At 38.1% G+C, this 22,548-nt stretch overlaps 1 protein-coding gene across 8 annotated transcripts in view; it reads right to left on the bottom strand.

Annotated features, from left to right (window-relative positions):
- RBM47 (RNA binding motif protein 47) overlaps positions 1 to 22,548 on the bottom strand; it is a 159,043-nt gene that overhangs the window by 20,763 nt on the left and 115,732 nt on the right. For 4 of the 8 annotated variants that reach the window (XM_057726841.1, XM_057726842.1, XM_057726846.1 and 1 more), the window contains exon 3: positions 12,591 to 12,714. The exons of 2 other annotated variants lie outside the window; for them this stretch is intronic. The gene's annotated coding sequence lies outside the window, so the exon portion shown is untranslated. Of the gene's footprint in view, positions 1 to 12,590; positions 12,715 to 13,253; positions 13,493 to 19,583; positions 19,690 to 22,548 lie in introns of those variants that run through there. 2 more of the 8 variants (XM_057726844.1, XM_057726840.1) reach the window with 2 other exon arrangements.

The following is a 22,548-nucleotide window of genomic DNA, read 5'->3' on the forward strand; positions in this document are numbered from 1 at the left end:
TGTCATCAAACTGACTTGTCATCCAGCAACCCGACAGCAACCCTGGGTCACACAAATATCACTTTTGCCATCAGGCTCCGGATCTGCCAAGCTATAGAAATGCCTCATTAATTCAGACCCCTCGGCTTCGTGGACATGTGAAAACTGCTGACAATCTGGTTTTTAAGACTTAGACCTTTCTCTGGCGTCACCGCTGGTTTCTAATTATGTAGAAAGCTTCACTTAAGATTCAGAGTTGCTTTTTTTTTAAAGACACACTATGAACAATCACTGTAAATGTGCTCCTGGAACAGTCAATATACTGATACTAAAACCCTCCTCTGTGCCCCTTAGACAGAAGGCAGTGATCTGATGAAATAGATGATCAAGGAACACTTGCGTGTACATCCATTCATTCACTCACTCACTCATTCATTCAAACACTTGCTGACTGAACTGACTGAACACTTGCTGTATGCCAGGCCATGTTAGGTGCTTGGCGACACAGTGATGACTACTGCACAGTCCTTGGGGTTCCTAGTCTAGCAAGGGTGGACAAAGAAGGAGGGGGAGGAGAGAGAGGAGAGCAAACATCCTGAGCAAAGACGGGCAAGCAGAGAAGATTATTTAACCCTAGGAGGTCACGTATGTTCTTTCAACAAACATATTATTGAGTGCCAAAGGTACGACAGTACCTTTGTAAAGTATACAGGCAACAATGGACCATGGGTCAAAACAGAACCCAAGGAGTGACCCAGCTATAACAAGCAGACAAGGACTGAAAATCTGCACATCTGGTTTAATTATAGTCAAAGACAGATGGAAATTCTGCAAGGTGAAGCTCTCCTTATCCTCCTACACTTAAAACTACATTATCATATATCACATTACTGCAAATATAATACCCAATGATGTTGTAATAGAATGAATTAATTAAATCGTGAAAATTAAAATTGATTTCACTGAGCAGCGTTATAAGTCACTCTGCTGACTGCCATCATTTAGCATGGTGAAAGGATTTCAGAGGAGGACTGTGTTCCAAGCATTTCTGGAAAAGTGGCTGGAGAGTGTATTTCACTTACATGCTAAGAAGATAGCAGCATTAAAAAGAATAGGTGACCTAAATGCAACCCTCCCTGGAGGGAAGGAGATGCACTAGAAATAATCTCTCAAAGAATTTCCATAATGTATGGTTTTAAAACTCTTGAGTTAAGGACAGCTACGATTTTTGAGCATTTATTATGTGCACAAGATACATTAAGGGAAGTTATCTGATTTTTTGTGACATCCCTATGAGATGAAGTTTAAAATGTGAGCTCTAGAGCATGGGATTAGCAAACTATAGCCAGAGGGCCAAATTCAACCTTGTGGCTGTTTTTATTAAGTTTTGTTGGAACACAGCCATGCCCATTGGTTTATATATCGTCTATGGCTGCCCTCATGCTACAATGGCAGAGTTGAATTGCTGCAGCAGAGACTGGTACAGCGCACAAACCCTAAAATATTTACTCTCTGGCCCTTTATAGCAAAAGACCTGCTCTAGGGTCAGATTTTCTGGGTTTGAGCCCTAGCTCTTTAACTGTGGAGCTGTATGACATTGGTTAAGTTACTTAAAGTCTTCATTCCTCACCATCCTCGTCTGCAAAATGAGACTGGTGGTAATAATAATCACTATATACACCAAGTGCTTGGAACAAAACCCAGTATAGTAAGGGTTTGATAAATGTTGGCTGTTATTGCTCCCTTTTTAAAGATCAGGAGCTTAAGGCTTAGAGCGATCACATAACTTACCCAAGACCACTCAGAACTGAAATTGAGCTGATGTCAAAGCCCAAGCTCTTTCTACCATGGTACTCTGCCTTTGCTGTTTTCTTAGTAAGAGCAGAGTTGGCGAGAGCCAGTGTTAGCAGAATATACACAATATCAGTGAGAGATGGACATTGCTTGCCTGAGTTGAAGGAAACCCAAGCACAGATCCACAATAAAATTGTTGGAAAACCACTCCTTTCTACCAAATGCCTCACTGCACCTCCTGTCCTCCCTACTCCTCTTCAGAGAGTTCTGCAAACTGTGCCATAGCCTATTTCTGGCCCTTTATAAAGTAGTTATTAGGTTCAAATTATATTTTTTAGACTTAAAAAAATCTATTGAATTAAAATTCTTAACTGGAAAGGTTTAAGGACTACAATTCACATAATCCAAATGTTTAAGCGAGAATGAGACTACTATGTGAAAATGGGATGGGGGCTACCCATCCAGGCTCTGGAGTCAGACTGCCTGGCTTATATCCTGGCTCCACCACTTGAGAAACAAGTGTCATCACACCAGTCACTTAATGCCCCTGAGCCTCAGTTTCACCATCTATAAAATGGTAATAATATACCTCACGATGCTGTAAAGATTAAATGAGATAATGTATATAAAGCACTTAGAAAAGTACTTGGCTATATGAAAGGCTCTCATTGACCAAATTTTATATTTCTACATAACATATAATTTTTAAATTATTATTATTATTTCAGTTGGGTAAAACAGCAGATGTTTTCCAAGGATGTTTTCTTGGGAGAGAACTGTATAAGTCACAGCTTAGAATCACAAATTTTCTGCTTGACAATATAATTTTAAAAGCTAAAGAATCTGAGGGAATTTTTGTGGACAAGCTGGAAGGGGACTTCGATAGCTATTACATTCTATATTTATATAGGAAAGTGCTTTAAGACACTGTAAATGTGAAATGTTATAATGGTGCATTTTAAAGCTAATGATTATGCAAAAAGCAAATGCTATGTTCTTTTTGATATTTGTTCAGTTGTGTAAGTATTATATTCTTTTTATTACTACTTAATATACCTACACTAAAGCTCTGTGTCTACCCATTGCATGTAGTAGTAAATACTGTTTATTAACTATGATGTATTCAAATTACCACTGTTTAAGAAAGTTACCTGGGAATAATATTTACAGAAAAACTTTATGTGCCAGCATTGGAATATATGAACTGGTAGTTTGATGGATGGTTATTTTTATTATAAAAATATTGTTTAATTTGCAAAGGGATTTATAATAGCATTCCTTTAGATAGGAAGTCCCCTATGTCATCTAGAATATGATTCAAGTTATTGAAAAATTGATCTCTCTATATCTTTCCTGTATATACCTTCCCTGTACTGATATATACCTACCATACTATGCCAAAGTACCAGTCCCATTTTCTTGATGGAGAAAGTTGATGACCATGTGCTTAAGCTCAAAACCACAATTACAGTGATAAAATTGGAATTATAATTTAATAAGGAAACTTATCTTTGGGATGACAGTGTCTAGTGTAACTTATGTTTGACAACAGAGTCCATTTATATTCAAGACAAAATCTGGACGGTCCAAATATAGCAGAGATCCAGATATATAAATAGCTTTTTAAAAATTCTAAAATTTGTGTGTGAAGAGTATTTTTCATTCCCTTAGTTTCTTGAATTTGTCAAAACAGATTTAGAAAGTGAACTATCCCAAACATAAGCTTACACAGTCTTTATGATGATGTGTAAATGCTCTTCCTTTCCCCAAATTTCAAACTATATTTGCAAATGGTAGTTATATAGTAATAATATGGTCTATCATCACTACGCCACATTATACGTGAGTACATGCTCTACAGGATATGTTCTTTTATTGCCTTCTGTTAGTATGTCAAATAGTAGTATACAAGAATATCATAGGTCTCTTTGTAAGAAAAATGACAAATTGCCTGTTCTGAAACAAAGACTCTGAAGTGGAGTGACATAGTCAAACATTAGCTTCAGTTTTAGGTGTGACCTTCTGATTTTGTTTGGTTAACATTAGTCATTTCATTTCTGACTATGAAAAAATATCTGCTACAACAGAAAAAAACCAGATCCTGTTTAATGTTGAGGTCCTTGTGTTTCACTGACAAGTATCCCAAGGCAATACTTACAGTGCAATTGAACTTGGCTAGAAATACTCTCGAGACTGAATAAGCGATGGGTTATTTTCTTCTACAAATGTTTAAGTTGAATGTGGGATATTTTTGAAGTTAAAAATATTTTCAAATACCACAACAATAAGACTATAATAGGTTCTTTGTGAGAAAAAATATAAAAGGAAGTAAACTTTCTAGTGGGAGGCAAAGACAATACGCATTAAAATGCAACTTTAACCCCCAAATTATATTTTCTTTTTATTCATTAAATGTTTAAATGTTATTCTCCCTTTACTAGCTTTCTAGCTTTGTTCTTCCTCTGGTGATATTGGATTTATTATTATTTTGCATACAGTGAGAAACGAAAATGATAGTTTAAAGAACAGACTTTTCTAGCAAAAGTATGGCTAAAGTTAAACCCTAATAGTCAGTAGCTTAATTCTTATTATAAAAACTTGGACTCTATTAGAAACGGGGCCATCTGAGAGAGGTCCCTTTATAACAGAAAAAGTCAAATTGACTTTCTATTATGAAGTGATTTTAGACGTTAGCCTATTTTCACTTTCTTCTACACTGTTTTAAATGTATTAGAAAAACTGAAAGAATATGGTTTATCTCATTAGCTATAATTGAAGCTTTTCAAAGGCAGGGACCTTTATTTTGGTATCCCCAGTGCTGAGCACTGAATGAAGAAATGTTTCAATAAAGGAAAAAATTAATGAAAGAACCAATGAATGAACATCGTCTTTCATAAAAAAAACATGGTAGGATAAAGCTACAAAAAGAATTTTAATATTATATATAATTACTTTGGATATTTTTTCTATTTATGTTTATTTATATTTAACTTTTGTGGTTTGCCTGCATTTAGAACTGTGTACAAATAGCCATGCCAAATATTGTTCCACGGTCTGTCGACATGACCCCAAGGAGCCCGTTAAAGAATGGATAGCTCAGCTCTGGTACAGGAGCTGGCATTTCTACAGCTCAGCCACCAGCAGTGTCAAGGGGAAAAGCCCCACCAACCATTAATTGATGGACTATATTGAAGGCCCTCTTGAACCTTCTTGGTAAAGCAGGCACTGATCAAGCAGCTAGAGAACGTCTGTGACATTTTTTTTTTTTCACCTGAGCCAACATGCTTAGCTTCTACTATATTGTCTCAGGGATTTGGTAGAGGTTTTATGCCGCCACAAGGAAACAGGCACAAAGACAGTGTCTGATCATTAGAGCTGCCTCCAAACATTCTTTTTTATGTGAGGTTGTTTTGAAAGGCTGGGTGTTACAATGCTTGAGCTCACACATTGGGACAGTGTCCTTTTCTCCCTGGTGCTTCCCTGCTCCTGGTCAGTTCTCTACCATGCAGTAGTGGGTCTGGATGACTTGGAAGAGAAATCACAAACTAATCTGGTACTGAATAGATTACAGAAGTCCACAAATGTCGATGTAGGAAATCTCCAAGTTTCTCGAGCCAGTGTCACTCGCTTATCCATCTTGCCACACAGGCAAGCAACCTCTTGTTCAGCCAGGAAAAGGTAGGGGAGCAGCACTGGGACCTCTGGTCTTAGTGGGAGAAAAAAATCACTACTACCATCTTTCCTCCTTATTCATCCTTCTTTCATCTTTTCTTTTTCTTAGTTATTTTTTTCTCTTTCTCATCTTAAACTCTCATTTAATATACCTGGTTTTCAAATGTAAATACCTTGGTTAATAAGTACCCCAGAGTAACATATAGGAATAGAGCGATGCCACTGTCTGATTAGTAGCTGTTTACTTTAATCTGTGTTTAAGTAACACACACACACACTCACACACCACTTTTTACTGCGTATTCACTACTTGAACAAAACGTAGTAATATATGGTTTTAAACTAGGGAAAGGAAGAGAGTTTCTCAATTACAAATTATTTAAATACTAAATTGCTAATATTTTTCGAGGTAGAATTTGCAGGGATTTTTTTGGGGAGGGGGCGAGGAAAGTTGCTCTATTCTGAGAAAAGATATTTATTAAAAGAAGGAGGAGAGGAAGAGAGAGTGGAGGGGAAGGAGAACCAGTTTTCCCAGTCTCTGTAATTTAACCAGACAGTTAAAGTTAGCTGGAAATTTACATAAAAGTTACATAGAGTATAAAAGTTATACAGAAAACAGAACTATATTAGTTAAAGAAACTCATGAAATATAGACTGAAATTTAAGAATGGAAATGAACCTAAAATATATCTCCAGAATTTTCCTGAACCTAGGGCACTTAGAATAAAATGGTCAAGTGTCAGGAAGTTTACGATTTTTCAGGTAGAATAAACTCCTGGGACTGTTGCTGGAGACATAATTGCTGTTCACGTCTCATGCAGTCTGTACTTTCCTTGTGTGCACTTGGAGTTAATATTTCAATTGAAAAACTAGCATACCACCAAAATTGCCCCTGATTTAAGCTAGTTATTTATTCCCTGTCTCACAGGGAAATAGTGGATATTCTTTGAATTAATAAAGTATTAAATGACTTTAATGCTTCAAAGGAAATATACGCATAGTATACCAGTCTTGCAAACTGTTTTTAGAAAGTGTGGCTTAACTTATCCCACCCCATGAGAAAATTTAATAGGCTTAGTTATTTCCTTTTTCTCCAAATCGCCTTTTATGGCAAAGAGAAGATGAGGACTTAGAGCAGCAAACAGTTTATCCCTGTAAACCAATCCCTGTGGAAAACAAGAGGGGACAGGGCTTCTCTGGTGGCACAGTGGTTAAGAATCCGCCTGCCAATGCAGGGGACACAGGTTCCATCCCTGCTCCACGAAGATCCCACATGCCGCGAAGCAACGAAGCCCGTGTGCCACAACTACTGAGCATGTGTGCCACAACTACTGAAGCCCACATGCCTGGAGCCCACGCTCTGCGACAAGAGAAGCCACTGCAGTGAGAAGCCTGAGAACCGCAACAAAGAGTAGCCCCTGCTCTCTGCAACTAGAGAAAGCCTGTGCGCAGCAACGAAGACCCAGTGCAGCAAAAAAAAAAATAATAATGATGATAAAATAAATCTTTAAAAAACAGAAAACATGAGGGGACAGACTGGGTCACAGTGTTTCTCATAGGTCCTGAAGTCAGAGTCTTAGTAGATTTAACACTAATTTATTTGAGATTTGGATGCCCAACTGCCAAGACCAGGTTCTAATGTTGAGAATCTAGTTTATGTGCAGAATCCTGCAACTATGAGTTATGCTAGTGGGGCACTGTTATCACCAAGCCCATCAGAGCAGCAAGTCCAGGGCAGACCTTTGGTCCTGGTGATGCTAGGTGAGGCAGCTTACACGGCCTGGTAGTTTCTTCTTACTTTTGAAGATTCTGCAAGTGAAGGCTAAGCAGACCTTCACATTTTACATTGTAAACACATTTAGGTTCTGTCCACCATAAAACAGAACTAGGATAACTGTTTTGGAAACACAGTTTGCCCACATAACTGTGGCTAATCTAGTTTGGTTTCTCTAAAGCAGCACAGAGAGAGATTTATTTTTGTGAGAACATAAATTTGCTGTAGCCCACAGTTCACAGCCACAGCGAATGCAAGGACCTCTCTCTTTCCCTCTGCTGCCAAGTATATGTACATACATCTCACACACACACACACACACACACACACGACACATACACACGCTCCCTTTTTCCTTCTCAGCCGAAAACGCTATGTACCCCTGCTGCTCTTTTGTTGGGGATTTCATCAAGCATGTTTACATCACAGCACTTGCTGACCCTGGCCACAGCCTCACTGCTCTCGCTGCTGTATCCTAGTTACGAGAGCTGAGCCAGCTGAGCTGTTAGCTCCCCAGCTGCTTCAGCTTTCCCTCATCTGTCTGCTGGGAAACCACCGAAGCCTACATGAGAAAGAGAAGTGAGTGAGGATGAGCATACGTGTGAATATGTGTGCCAGCTGCTTCGCTGACACACATTTTCACTGAGACGTGATGGGATTGAAAAGTACTTCAGAAAGAACCCTGGCCCTTACCATACCCCATATACAAAAACTGACTCAGGATGGATCAAAGACCTAAATGTAAGAGCTAAAACTATAAAACTCTTAGTAGAAAATACAGAGGAAAAGCTTCATGCCATTGGGTTTGGCACTGATTTCTTGCATATGACATCAAAAGCACAGGCAACAAAAGAAAAAAATAGATAAATTGGGCTACATCCAAATGAAAACTTTTGTGAATCAAAAAACACTACCAGCAGCGTGAAAAGGCAACCCACGGAATAGGAGAAAATAATTTCTCAAAATATTAAGGAATTAATATCCAAAGTATACAAAGAACTCCTACAATGCAACAATAGTAAAGCAAACCAACTAATTTAAAAATAGGCAAAGGGCTAAATAGGCAATTCTCCAAAGATGATACACGAATAACTAATAAGCATAAGATACTCAACATCACTAATCATTAGAAAGATGCAAATCAAAACCACAATAATTTACCACTTCATATCTACTAGGATGTCTGTTATTTAAAACAAAACAGAAATTAAGTGTTGGCAGGAATGTGGAGAAATTGGAACCCTTGTGCATTGCTGGTGGGAATACAAAATGGTGCAGCTGCTGTGGAAAACAGTATGGTGGATTCTCAAAAACCTCAACATAGAATTATCACATGATCCACCAGCTCCACTACTGGGTTTATACCCAAAAGAATTGAAAACAGGGATTCAAACAGATATTAGTACACTCATGATCAGAGCAGTATTATTCACATAGCCCAAAGGTGGAAATAACCCATATATTCATCAATTCATGAATGGGTAAACAAAACGTGGTGTATGTACAAAGTAGAATATTATCCAATCTTAAAAAGGAAGGAAATTCTGACACATGCTACAAGATGGATGAACCATGAAGACGTTATGCTGAGACATGCCAGACCCAAAAGGACAAATATTGTATGATTCCTCTTGTATGAGATACCTGGAATAGTCAAATTTATAGAGACAGAAAATAGAATGGTGGTTGCCAGGAGCTTGGGGGAGGGAGGAATGGAGTGTTATTATTTAATGGGTACAAAGTGTTTCAGCACAGGAAGATGAGAAAGTTCTGGAGATGATGGTGGTGTTATTTGTACAACAATGGGAATGTATTTAATGCCTCTGAACTGTACACCGAAAAATGGCTAAAATGGTAAATTTTATGTTATGCACATTTTATCACACGCACACACAAAAGTCATGGAAAACCAGCAGAGTTAATATATGGAAAAAAAGGGAGGAAGGAATGAAGATTTTTAAGAAAAAATGGGAAAACGATTAGACAAATGATGTTCTAGGTTATGCAGCTTTTTTTCTTCATGTTTAATGATTCAAATTGCAAAGAGAGCCAAATGATCAATATATTGGCTTTTCAACTGAGACTTTTCAAGTGTGTGAACTCTAATCAAAAAGTGTCCTTAGTTCCAAGATTAAGATTAGAGCTAGTCTGAGGTACCAGTACAATTCCTTCAAGCTTTTAGATTTTGGAAGTTGTCCCAACATATGTAACTTTTTTTTCTAAGTACAAAACAAACCAGTATTACAAAACGGCACAAAATCTGAGTAGACAGGAATCCAGCAAATATCTATGAAGTATCTACAGTGTGTTAAAATGCAAGGGACAGTCTACTTCAAAGAGAGAGATCAATGGCCAGTGGCAGACTTTCTTGCCAAAGTTTGGCCCAGTCTCCCTGTGCAGCTCAGTAGTTGAGTCTGACAATCTTAACATTTCTGGTAGGTGTAAGTAGTAATGTGAAGGTCGGCTAAATACTCACGAGCTTATTTACTCCTTAAACCTGTCTGGTATGTTCCAAAGTTTGAAAATCTGATGAAAATTCATGAACAGTACCAGTACTAGCAAAGACCTTCAGTGCATGGATGGTGAGGACGATAATCAGAAAGAATTAGTATGTAGCAATTATCACTTCAAAATTCTAGTCATGACTCTCCAAATCTCTGTGAAGCCCCATCGACCATTTGTTTGCTTTGGGGGTCCTCAGTCTTTGCTATTTTATCTATTACTTAGGAATTATAGATGCTAGAGCTAAAAGAAACCTTAGAGGCCATCTTGAAGGATTTTCCTATTACTTTACTTTTACATTTAAACATAGGATAAACTGCCTTCCCTGGTGGCGGAGTGGTTAAGAATCCACCTCCCAATGCAGGGGACACAGGTTCAAGCCCTGCTCCAGGAAGATCCCACATGCCGCAGAGCAACTAAGCCCGTGTGCCACAACTACTGAGCCCATGCTCCAAAACTACTGAAGCCCACATGCCTAGAGCCCATGCTCTGCAACAAGAGAGGCCACCACAATGAGAAGCCTGTGCCCCACAATGAAGGGTAGCCCCCCCACTCTCAACAACTAGAGAAAGCCCGAGCACAGCAACAGAGACCCAATGCAGCCAATAAAAATAAATAAAATAAATAAATAAGTAAAATTAAAAAGAAAAGAAAAGAAAAATAGGATTAACTTGAAATTTTTTCCTAGTGTTTAATGCAGGGAAGCTTTTTTCTCCTAAAGAACTGGTGTGCTTTCATTGTCAGATGGAAGTTATACAACACATCACATTGTTCACAGTTAAGTTTAGGTATCTTTATCGTTATTTTCACTACCTGGTGTACTCACATATTTCTACTAAAAACCACCTGAGACACTCTTTAGATATAGAAAAATTGAACCTCTCACTTTAAAAAAGAAGAAACAGGTCTTGAGAAGTCAAGTGACCTATCCAAGGTTAAGTATTTTTGTTTGTTGTTTGTTTGGACTTACCAACTGAATTAAGCTTCTCATAGACAATGAAAAGATCTTTTGTTCCCTGGAAGCACATATTACTGGTGGTGGTAATAAATGCTAAGTGAATGAATGCAAGCCTCATAGGTGCTTTCCCCCATGAATAGGTCTGAGAGATCGAGGAGGATGCAGTGTCTATTGGATTATACGGTCTTCTACTTCAGAGACCTGGCGTTGGTTAGGGCTGGGCTGGGCCAGGGGGAGGGAACAGGCTTATATTTCCTGAGCTTCTGTAGAAATATTGATGATTTTAAATCTTCTTAATGTGATGGAATTCAATCTGTACATGCGTGCAGTGGTATGAACACTGTCATATATGATGGGTAGGGGTGGGAAGGCAAGTATAATTTAGTACATTTCTGGAGGATAGTTCAACAACATCAAGAGCTTCACAGCAGTCATTGAAAACGGTTCATCCTCATTAATTGCATTTATAGAAATTTACCCCAAGAAAATAATTGGGGACATGAGTAAAATTTATAGTCAGGTATGTTCACTACGGTGGTATTTATGGCATAATGTAATGAACATAATGGTATGTATTTATATAACAAACATAATGTTCAACAGTACAAAAATGGCTATAAAAATACAGCATCGTTGTAGGTTAGAATACTTAGCTCATGTTCTCAACTATGTTAACCTTGCTAAATAATATTTTAGAATATATATGAAATATTTTTAAAAACAAAAAGGAATAAACATACTATAATGTTAACTGTGGTTATCTTTGGATTGTGGGATTATAAGTAATTTTATATTATTCTTTAATTTCCAAATTTCCTTCCATGAATATGCTTTCAGAAAAAGAAAAAATATATATAATTAAAACAATTTTAGCTCTCTGAGTCCCTGAATTCAGTGGACTAAGTCCAGAACCCAGCCTAGAGGATGTGAAAAGAGACCCTGGGGAGGCAGGGGAGTTGTCAGGCGATCGGTGTCACCAGTAGTCACTCCCTAACACACAGAGGTCTGCTGCCTCTACCTTTCAGAGCTAAGTGAGGGCTGTGGCTGCGGCTGGGAGGGCGGGCCATCCAAGGTTCTGGGTGAAGCTGATACAAGCAGCCTCTTTCTTCTATGCCCCCATCCCTGCCACATACACAGGATTATCACTCACAGAATGATAATACCTTCTGTCTGAGGAGAATTATATAGCTGTCACAGTGCATTTACACATGTAATTCACTGGGTTGCCATGATTTGGAGAGTTTGTCATGACAATTATCAATATTTTTACCTTATATGACAGGTGAGGAAACAAAAATTAGAGAAAGCCTAAGGATTGTTCAAGAACATACCAGTACAAGGGACTTCCCTGGTGGTCCAGTGGTTAAGACTCCCTGCTCCCAATGTAGGGGGCCCAGGTTTGATCCCTGGTCAGGGAACTAGATCCCACGTGCCACAACTAAGAGCTGGTGCAGCCAAATAAATAAATATTCAAAACAAAACAAAAACCATAAAAGAACGTACCAGTACCTTCCCTAGCTTGGGGCTTGGGAAGGTACTGTTCCTTGAGTCCAAAATTTTGAAAGACAATTCTGATTGACATACCCTTGACCTCTTGTGTGTGTGTGTGTGTGTGTATGTGTGACAAATTTATAAGCAACACAATTATTCCTTAATTCCTAAGATGCTCACACATCAGCAGCAGTAGTTTTTCCTCCTGGGCCACAAAGATGTAAACTGAACAAAGAAATAAGGATTTATACCCAGAATGACTTACCACGTGACTTATCATTTTGTATGTACCACTGATGTTGCCGCATAAACATACACCAGGTACACACTGTCTTTACAGCAGATATCTTGGTTAATAAGAATAAAAATTTAATGTTTTCCTTAAGTGAAGAAGAAAAGGACACCAGTGGATGTACTTACCAAAAACCACCAACCTGATTTGTCTGGTCCTTTACACGCTATAAAATAAAAATATACAGGGAGATTCAGGCAGCTTCCTTGGGATTTCTCAGTTCAATTTTTGGAGTGCTCTCTGAGGCAAATTCTAAGGGGTAAAAAAAAAAAAAAATTTTGCTAGGAATGTTTTCTATTTGAATATAATTTTCATATGTGCATTATGAATTTGGGGTCATTTTCTTCAAAAAATGAACTACCATTACTCTAATTATCATATTCTCTACAAACCAAGATATGCAACCCTTAATTTCTCCTCCTATCCTTGAAGAAAGAGGGAACAGTCATAAGAAAAGGACCAAGTTCTTCCATTTGTTTTATTTTCCCCTGTCTTACTTTCAGCACTGCCCACCCCCCCCCCAAGATGAACAACACAATGTTTAGGACATACAGATGTAGTTTATATTTTATGCGCATATTGCACAAAAAGAAGAGGTGGTGCCCTTTACAGAGATGACTCTATCTAGCTCATAGACTCTTTCTTTGCATCTACTATAAAAAATAGGATTTGGGGTCCTAAGGATAATCTTAAAAGTCATGATATAGAAAACATTCAAATTAAGAAACAAGTTCAAGATAAAGGCATCTTGGATGAGACGTTAAAATATATCCTAAGCACAAAACTTTCACCTGTATTTCACATCTGGAAATAAAATCTGCCGAACTTCAGGGATACTCTCTCCTAACGATGGAGAGCCCTCATGAAGCGGCTGATGATCCAGATGACTTCTACGATTCAATACAGCGCAGCAGCTGCAACACCAGACTTGGAGCACCTAGAAGACTGGGATTTTAATTCTATCTCTGCCATGCCTTGTTCTGTGTTCTCAGGCAAATCACTTTACCTGGCTGAACCAAAGTTTGCTCCCCTGAAGAAAAACAAAAGAGTTGGATCACCAGTAGTTCTCAAACTGGTTTTTTAATATTTGTTCTGTTTTGCTTTGTTTTTTTGTTTGTTTGTTTGTTTTAGGTGTAGCATCCTTTCTTTCACCGAAAATTTACCTAGATGCAGAAACAAACTGATAAAGTAGGAGCTGGCTAAACTGGGGTTGGGGTGAGATGGGGAAGCATCTCCACCCGTTCTGCTCCATCATCCACGGGGACTGTGTGGGGACACCCTAGATCTTTAGGACCACAGAGCACAATTTGGAACCTGCTGATTCAATGGCCTCTAAAGTCAGTTACAGATCCAAAATTCTTCTGCCATTAACTGTCTTTATATCGCAAGGACTGGAGAGGCATGCGATGGGATCCATAACTTTACGGGAACACAGGCAACAAAACTAAACCACGAACTGGCTTTAATCCTCATCATTAATGATCTACTAAAAAGAAAAAAAGCCACACCCTCACATAAATCATAGAGGCATCACTGCCAACCTCTGTACATCTCAAAGCATATAGTCCTCGCCCCCATCTGTGAGGTCGGTTTTCTAAATGCTGCATCCTGGATAACACCTAATGATCAACATCACGGTGTCTGAAAAGGTGCAGATTACAAGGCATGTCCTGAAATTAATTCCACCCTGTCAGGACAACAGAATGAAATGGGCTCCTGCACTATTCATGTGCTAGTTAAGTGAATCCAGACACATTTATTCAACTTTTCTGAGCCTCAGTCTTGACATCCATACAGTGGAGCTAATTCCTTGCAAGACTGTATGGAGGACAAAGAAAATACTTGTCAAGCACCATTCCTGGCGCTACCATTTGTGCAGAATTGTAAGTTTTCTCTCTATAGAGGCAGATTTTTCCTTTGAGAAATAATATCATGGTAACGGACATGTAGACTATGAACTAGAAGCAAATTATTTATAAATGAAATTATAGGTTCTGTATAGTTTTGTGCTAAATCTTAACGATGGAAAGAAGGATTATTGAAGTGCCTCTTACAGCTATTCAAGTAACGGAAAATTTCCCCCAAAGAAAACTCTTAGGACGGTTTGTTTCCAGAAAAATCTGATTTTCCAGAATGACTCCAAACATGAACTATTTCATAAATATTTTACTATTACTTTGTCATAAAAATCTTCAAGCAAAACCCACATGCCACTTTTTCCCTGTGGCTTCACACTCCTCCGGACACCATACTGGGCATCTCGGGGCACCCCATTTGAGCAGTCCGTCTCTAGTACAAACCTTCCATTTTACTGTGGAGAAACTGTCTTACTGAAGGTCATGTAAGGTTTGTGGGAAAGTTCTTAGAGAAAACAAATATTTCCAGACATAAACCGGGTTAATTAATTCATTCCAACCCCTCACCCACTCCTCGTTCTGTGAAAAAGCTGTGGTTATTGTCCATTACAGCATGGAGTTTTTAGGAAGACCAAATGGGGAGATTTTCTTAGATCCCAGTAGAAGAAAAGCTATTCTGAGCAGAACATTAGGTTGTTTTCAATTTTTTGAGCATGTGAATCTTAAGAGTTACTCATGGGTCCTTCTTCAACAAATGGTGGGATGTGAAGGCAATCTGTTGGATTTACAACGGCTGTGGCATCATTTTAATTTGCCTACCCTGATTTTTTTACCCTCTTCTCTTTATTTTTTCTACCATATGTATTTTTGAAAGCTGCTCAAATCTATTTTTGGAATGAGGCAGGGTATAAATAAATATGTGAAATTAATAAATGTATTTTTTTCCAAAAGGATGTCAAGTCTGACATCAAGTTCCATGTCACGTTCTGCTTCTCTCAACTCTCACGCATAAACCAAGGCTAAAAATAACTTTCTCACCCCCACTCCTCCACGAAAGAATGAGAATTCTGTTTCTTAAAAATATATCCTTTCTAAAGATAAACCAGTTGCCCACACCAAGGGATGCTAGTATATGAGTCTACTGGGAGACTACCAGGGCAAAAGTCTGGTAACAGAGTTCTGGTTCTCACTCTGCCACCAGCAGCATGAGACCACAGGCACGCCACTTAGCTTTTTGGTCCTCAGCAGCCTCACTGGTATACTGAAGCTGATATTAACACCACATGTGAGAGTGCTTACAAAGATAAAATGAGACACTACATTTGAAAGCATCTTGTAAACTGAAAACCATCAGCTCCTGCCTGGACAGCTGCAGTAGCCTCCCAGCTGATTTTGTCCCATCCACTCTTGCCTGCTGCAATCAATCTGGCTCTCAGGACAGGCAAAAGGACCTTTTAAAAACACACAATTCGATCATGTCACCCTCCTGATTAAACCTCTACACTCTCTTCCACTGCCCTTCGAATAAAATCAATTTCCCTAGTAAGGGGGATAAGGAAGACTTTGGCTCCTCCTCCAGCCTCCTCTTGTGTCACTTTCCCCCAACACTTGCTGTTTTCCAGGGCTTTAACCTCTTAGCAATGCCCCTGGCCTAGGCAGCTTGTTCTCATCCTTACACGTCACTCCTCGGAGGTCATCCCGGAGCCCCTCAAAACATTCCTGAAACATCATAGAATCCCTTACAGCACTTCTCATAACATCGGCTTGAACCTCATGAAATTGCCAGTTGGGAGGACAAAAACAGTAGAATAATGGCAATTTTATATGGTTTAATCTTACAATAGTTGGTGGAATAGCAGCCTTCTCCAGTCAATTGTAAACTTGCCCAGGGCAGAATCTAGATCTGACTCACTACTGTAATCCCAGTGTCACACACACAATCCTAGCACACAGTAGGTGCCTCATTGTTTAACTAGTGTGAGGGATTGTTACTACCTTTTTAATGCTAAGCACATCCTTTATATATTGCCAATTGGTAGTACCATGTTTTTATTCACATGCTACATCTCTGTTCCATAGGAATAAAATGAAGAAATGGAACACACACACAAAATCACTTTTTAAGATTTTCATCTCTGGCATTTCTGGAAAGAATGAATTCTAGTGAGTATAATACATATCACAGGGACAGAATGCAGCCCACTGGTATGGTATCCTTTATGGATTTTTTTCTTTTTAACTTCAATGTTTCTCACCAAAGGGCAGAATGAAAACAACTCTCAAAGGAAACCAGATGATTTGGATTTATCTTTTTTTTTTTTTTTAACAGCTCTTGCCACGGGACAGCAAATCAGTTAGTGGGGAAAACTAGCACATAAAAGAGTGCTAGACTTGAAACTGAAGAATTTAAAAATACGCTTCCCCATGATATTCAAAAAGCATGCATCTAAAACATTCCCAGGTCACTTTACCTAACTATGCCTTATCTTGTGGTCCCCTTGAACTGAAGAGAGCAAAGGCCAAGTCTAAACAAGTTGGGATGATGTACAGGGTAGGGGAGGCTTGTTCACAAGGTATGTAACAATAGTATTAATAACAGCTAATAGTCACTGAGTACTTATTATGCACCAGGCACTGTGCTGAGCATTTCGTGTACACTGTCTTATTTAATCATTACTACAACTCCAGGAAGCAAATCTTATGGTTATACTCATCCTGGAAATGAGGGAACTAAACAGAGGGAGGCTGCCTATTTGCTCAGGTCCCTTCATTGTAAATGATGAAGCTGGGGATTCAAACCCACGAGGTCTGAGACCAGAATCTGCTCTATGGAAGACTCCAATTGCTTCCACATCCCAGTCTGGAAGAATGGAAAACTAAAATTTGTGTTATAACAAAAGTGACAAATTACTCTATATGTATTTATATTGCAGCTTCAGAGTCATTTATGAGAAGTCAAAGCTGTGAATGGCAAACTCATGGATTTTCAAGGCCCAACATCTAAGAATTTTTTGAAGAGTCTCAATATTCAACTTTAAACAGTAAAAGATATTCTTGCCTTGGGTTAGAAATAAAGATAGGAGTTTAACTTTTTGGATGAAGAGTAGAAAATGTCAGATACTCACAAATGTCATGGGCTCAGAAATACCTGGCTACCCAATTTGTTCCCTAGATTCTTAAAAAGCTGGCACATTTGGGGAAGTTTTTGAGAAATCAGAGACCCCGTGAAATGCGTAAACAGGCTTTCACTTTCTATGGCTGTCAATAATCTCTAATCAGATCGTCCTTTCTTGCTAACACTTAATAAAATTATCTACCTCTTTTAGTACCAAAGAAAACGAACATACTAACATTCACACCGCAGAAATTATTTTTAAAATTAACACAAATTACTAATTCTTTATGTATGATTCACAGGTGGTGGTTCCTGATATATCACTACCCCACCCCCTTCGTCTTTGTGCACTGACATTTGACCCTTTTTATAATGAGCACCTTGTACCAGTGAAACCTAAGGCACCAGCTAGTTACTCATTAAACTCGGGTGCCAAGGGCTGACTTGCACAAATTACGCTGTTAACTGCCTGGCCTGGCCTGCGTGCAGAAGTGGAAAAAGCAATCATCATGGCTGTGAAATTCTGTCATATCGGCAGAACTGAACTACAAATTGCAGCAATTCGTGGCTGACCTCTGATCTGTGAAGTTAGTCTAAACCTTTGAACCTCAGCTTGGAACTGAGAAACAGCATTTACTTGTACCGGAGAAGATGGCTGCTGTGAATAGTTAATCCCGAGACGGGTGCTTGATCCACATCCACCTCCCCCAAAGAGTCAACCAGAGAAGGAGACGAATGAGGGACATCTCAAGAGTAAGCTTCTCATAAAGTGGCATTACGCACAAATCTAATAAATGCAGAAAATTTTCAGGATGCAAATCTTTTAAAGGAGCATATAAAAATAATTTTTAAAAAGAGGAGCATCTGAGATAACTGAAACTCTTGGGCATTTATACCTAGTGATAATGTGCACTAAAAAAACTCTCCTTAGTTAGACAAAAATAGAGTTTTAATTAAACGCTAAGATTAACTCTGCTCAACATTTGGTAACAACCTAAATGAGAAAAGAATTTGAAAAAGAATAGATACGTGTATATGTATAACTAACTGAATCACTTTGCTGTACACCTGAAACTAACACAACATTGTTAATCAACTCTACTCCAATATAAAATAAAAATTAAAAAAAAATTTTACCAGAGGGTACCCCCTGTCATATGTTGTATTTTCAAACAAATATATTATCTAATTTCTATTTTAAAATACAAGCCCATATTAAGTCATCTCTGGGAAAAAGCAATCCTGGGAAACCAGTTATACTTTTCTTCGAACCCAAACTTCCCTTCTGATACTAAACATTCGATGTAGGCTGATGAATAAGTATAATAATATTTTTTTTATGTATACATTTTGTCACAACATTGATCATACTTTACTCATAAGGAAGAGGGTTCTTCTTTTCAGGATTAGCTTCACATCTATCCAAATCCCTCTATTCCAGGTAGAAAGAAGCAAATAAAGATTCTTTATCTCTGGTTTCTTTGAGTTAATATTAGAACAAATCTAAACAGCACATAAAATTAAACTGTTCCTTCTAATAAGAGTGAAGCTAACTTACATAGTCTTTAAAGTATTTAAGCCTACACTTAAATAATTCTATTTTTAAAACTTTACTATGGTTTGAAAAAATGATTGATACAAGAGAGTCTTCTTATACCAGAACTTTATTCTGAGGAAGTCATCATCACGAACTTCTCAAGAGCTAATTCCATTAATTTCTTATTTTTCCTTATCACACTTCACTTAAAAAATCACTAATTTCTTCTCTAATGACTGACTCTGAAATGACTTTGGAAAATAAATGTGGACATTATTGATAAACTCCTGCTTTTTATCCCATAATTAAAATAGTGGCAATCTATGAAAACATGACATTGTTTTTCACCTAGCTTTTTCAAAAGCGTTAAAGTGAAGAGATGCTAGACAAACTCATTAAAAAAAAAAAAAAATGGCCTTAAGAATTTCGGTTTTGCTGCTGGTAAGGCAAACTGTGCAGCATTTGAAATTCTCACAAACTTCCTTTTCTTTTCGCCTTAAATTAAAAACAAACATAACAGATCATTTGTTTATTCGACCTGATCTAAAGTACTTTAACCAAACACAACCATCTCCTCCTCTCTTCCAATTACAACAAATAAGGTGTCCCCTACCTTTCCAGTCTTGAAAGCTGGATGCGACAGGCTAATGGTAACAAAAGCTTTGCTTAAGCAAACTTCACTCCTGATCCAGGAACTGCGTAACTCTGTTATACATGGCACACCTCTTCTCATTGGTCAATGAGCTTTGGCCACTTAAATGCCTTGGGAGTCATTTGCTAAGGGCACCTGGAATGAACTTGAGTGGGTGGTACAGAAAGAAGGAAGGTGTTAAAATTGCCAGATACAAAATACTCAACAGCAGCCTGAAAATTTAATAACAAATCTACTGTAACAAATGGATCTGGAGAAGACCCAAGGAGACAAAAGCTCTGACATTTCATAGAGAAGGAAATCTAACTGAAATATTTTATTCAAACACCAATACTGACTAAAGGGAAACAAATGATTTTTAAATTCACCTTCCTAGAAGCAAGATAGGTGTCCATGACATTGCTCTGCTTGCTGCAGACAAAGAAAACAATAATTCTTACTTCACCTGAGTTGGTGAGTTCTAAACACTTTATGTATGAACACACATGAAGTGCTTAGACAATTCCGGGCATATAGAAAGTACTCAAAAAAATGTTACTATGATTTCTTAGAAATGTTCTATTCTTAGCAAATATTGGGTTTTTTTTTTCTCATTGTATCTGGGGTAGGTAACTTGAAGTGAGTGCCCTTTATCTTTTCTCCTAATCACTACCATAACAGGGTTTATCATAAGCCTGGTAGAAAAAAGATAGAGGCAAAAATTACAGAAGAACTAAACCCTCATTTATTTTACTTTATCCATTTGGAACTGGAAATGGATGTATTGGTAAGAGGAGGAGAAAAATAGATGGGGCAGAGAAAGAAAAAAGAGTGGTAAAACATGATTCATGGATAATAAAGACAGTCCGTACATAACAACGGATCAGGAGGACCTGTACTACTTAAGCAGAGTAAATACACTCCTCTTCAAGCAGAGAGGAGATGGAACTGGTCTGGGGGTTGAGTTTGTCAGTTCAGGCAGCTGGGAGATCAGGGGAGAAGGGACCAGAAGATGGACTGGAGGAGGGTTGCTGAAAGCAAACCTGTGACATCTGGGATCACCTGAACCAGGATTAACATGAGCTCCACAGCATACAAAGAGAGGAACAAATCTGAAACTCTTCCTAAAACAAACATTTCAAACTTGTGGTCTCAAGCTTTCCCTTAGTTGTTATTCTGTAATTGCTAACCTTATTAAATCCCATAAACTTTAGCAATTTGAAGAAGCCAGGATGGGCAGGAAAAAGGCCAGAGTGACAAGAAAGTTTTAAATCTGTTTATCTACCTACATTTTTTAAGAGAGACAGTTTTATTACTCCCGAATGAAATAATCTAAAGCTATCAAGAGTGACAAGAAAATTATCAGCAGGTTACTTAGTAAAGGGTCAAAATCCAGAACAAGTCTAAGATTATAATCATGTTAATTATTATATAAAATTAAATTGCTAGGTTCTGATTAAAGGAAAACAGAAGCAATTTTTCAACAATACTAAGGCAGGGTTTCCAAAAAACTACTGACCTTAGACTAAATTCCTGTTGACTACAAAAGGAACCCAGAAAATCTGCCTTTTATATAAGAGTAATTGAGTATATTATATAAGAATTTTTATAAATTCTGGATATGTGATATACTTTAAGCATTAGGAAGAATACTTTTGGTTTGGAGGTTTGATGTATGAACGGGTGTCAAGTGCATGAGCACACGTGAGTGTATGTGTGTGTGTGTGTGTGTGTGTGTGTGTGAGTTCTTATACCAAACATGACCAAGAATGCAACAACATCGGAAACGAACCATCTCAAGATGATAAATTTTAAGAGTAAGGTAGTAAGGACAGGGCAGCTTTTCACTGAACATCTAAAAGCAATAATTACAATTACAGCCTGCCCTAAACAAAAAATGAGCAACTTCTCCCTGCTTTTGCTTTGAACAGAGTTAATTTTAAAAATACACATGTGGCACACAGATATCTATGGTCTTGGCAAAAACAGTGCACACAAGTTATTACAGATGCACATAATATAGACAAGTACACGAGAAAAGTAAAAGTCATCCCTTCCGGTAGGGACACTGATTCCTATTACATAGCCCTCGACATAGGCAGATGCATCCATATAAAAACTGCATGTCAGGGGCATCACTGTAGACATATGCTACATTTGTTGTCTTAACTGCTGACAGCTCTGGCTTGCTCCAGTCATCCCTGGAGGAGCATCCTTTGTTTTAACAAGGCAACTCTGTTTTTAGAGTGGACTGACAGCAGGCACATCTGAGATCTGAGACTGTAGGGGAAAAAAAGAAAGAAAAAATAATACAGGCACAAAATAGAAGCCTGAGACAAGATGCGCTCTAGGGTTGATCTGGAAAAAGGAGTAAGAAACAAGATTCAGACAGGCCTGGGAGAAAAACTGGAGCACAGGTGAAGATCTGGTAATAAGCCAGGAAATGGTTATGTGGGCTATTTTAAATATAGGTAATATCTATTAAAGTCCCTTTTACATCCTACTAGGAGAACATGCTTTTTTATTTGAACTTACCTAAAGGCTTAAAGATAGAGCTGATGTAAAGATCAAGTGAATGTGCGTTTGTTCTTTATTTAATAGCAGTATATAGTTTTCCAGAAGTAAATTTTACACTATGTATTTAGAATTTCAAAACCTTTGTTGGAATTGGACATTGTATTCATGCATGACTAAAGCATAAGAGGAAGAAACTGTACACACATACACACACACACACACCCCCGAGGTACTAGCCTTCATCTGAAAAAGAGTATTGCTGGCACCGAAGCCATATACTTGTGTTGGTGGTGTCAGCAACAGTAGTTGCTCACGACACTAACTAACCAACATCGGAAAAGTGACCTCAAAGAGCTGAAGGCAGGCAGGTACACATGAGGGTCCTACTAAAGAATGCATGTGATACACACAGAACCCACCAGAAGCATGG

The sequence above is a fragment of the Hippopotamus amphibius genome, chromosome 3 (assembly GCF_030028045.1).
Source record: "Hippopotamus amphibius kiboko isolate mHipAmp2 chromosome 3, mHipAmp2.hap2, whole genome shotgun sequence".
Taxonomy (NCBI): domain Eukaryota; kingdom Metazoa; phylum Chordata; class Mammalia; order Artiodactyla; family Hippopotamidae; genus Hippopotamus; species Hippopotamus amphibius.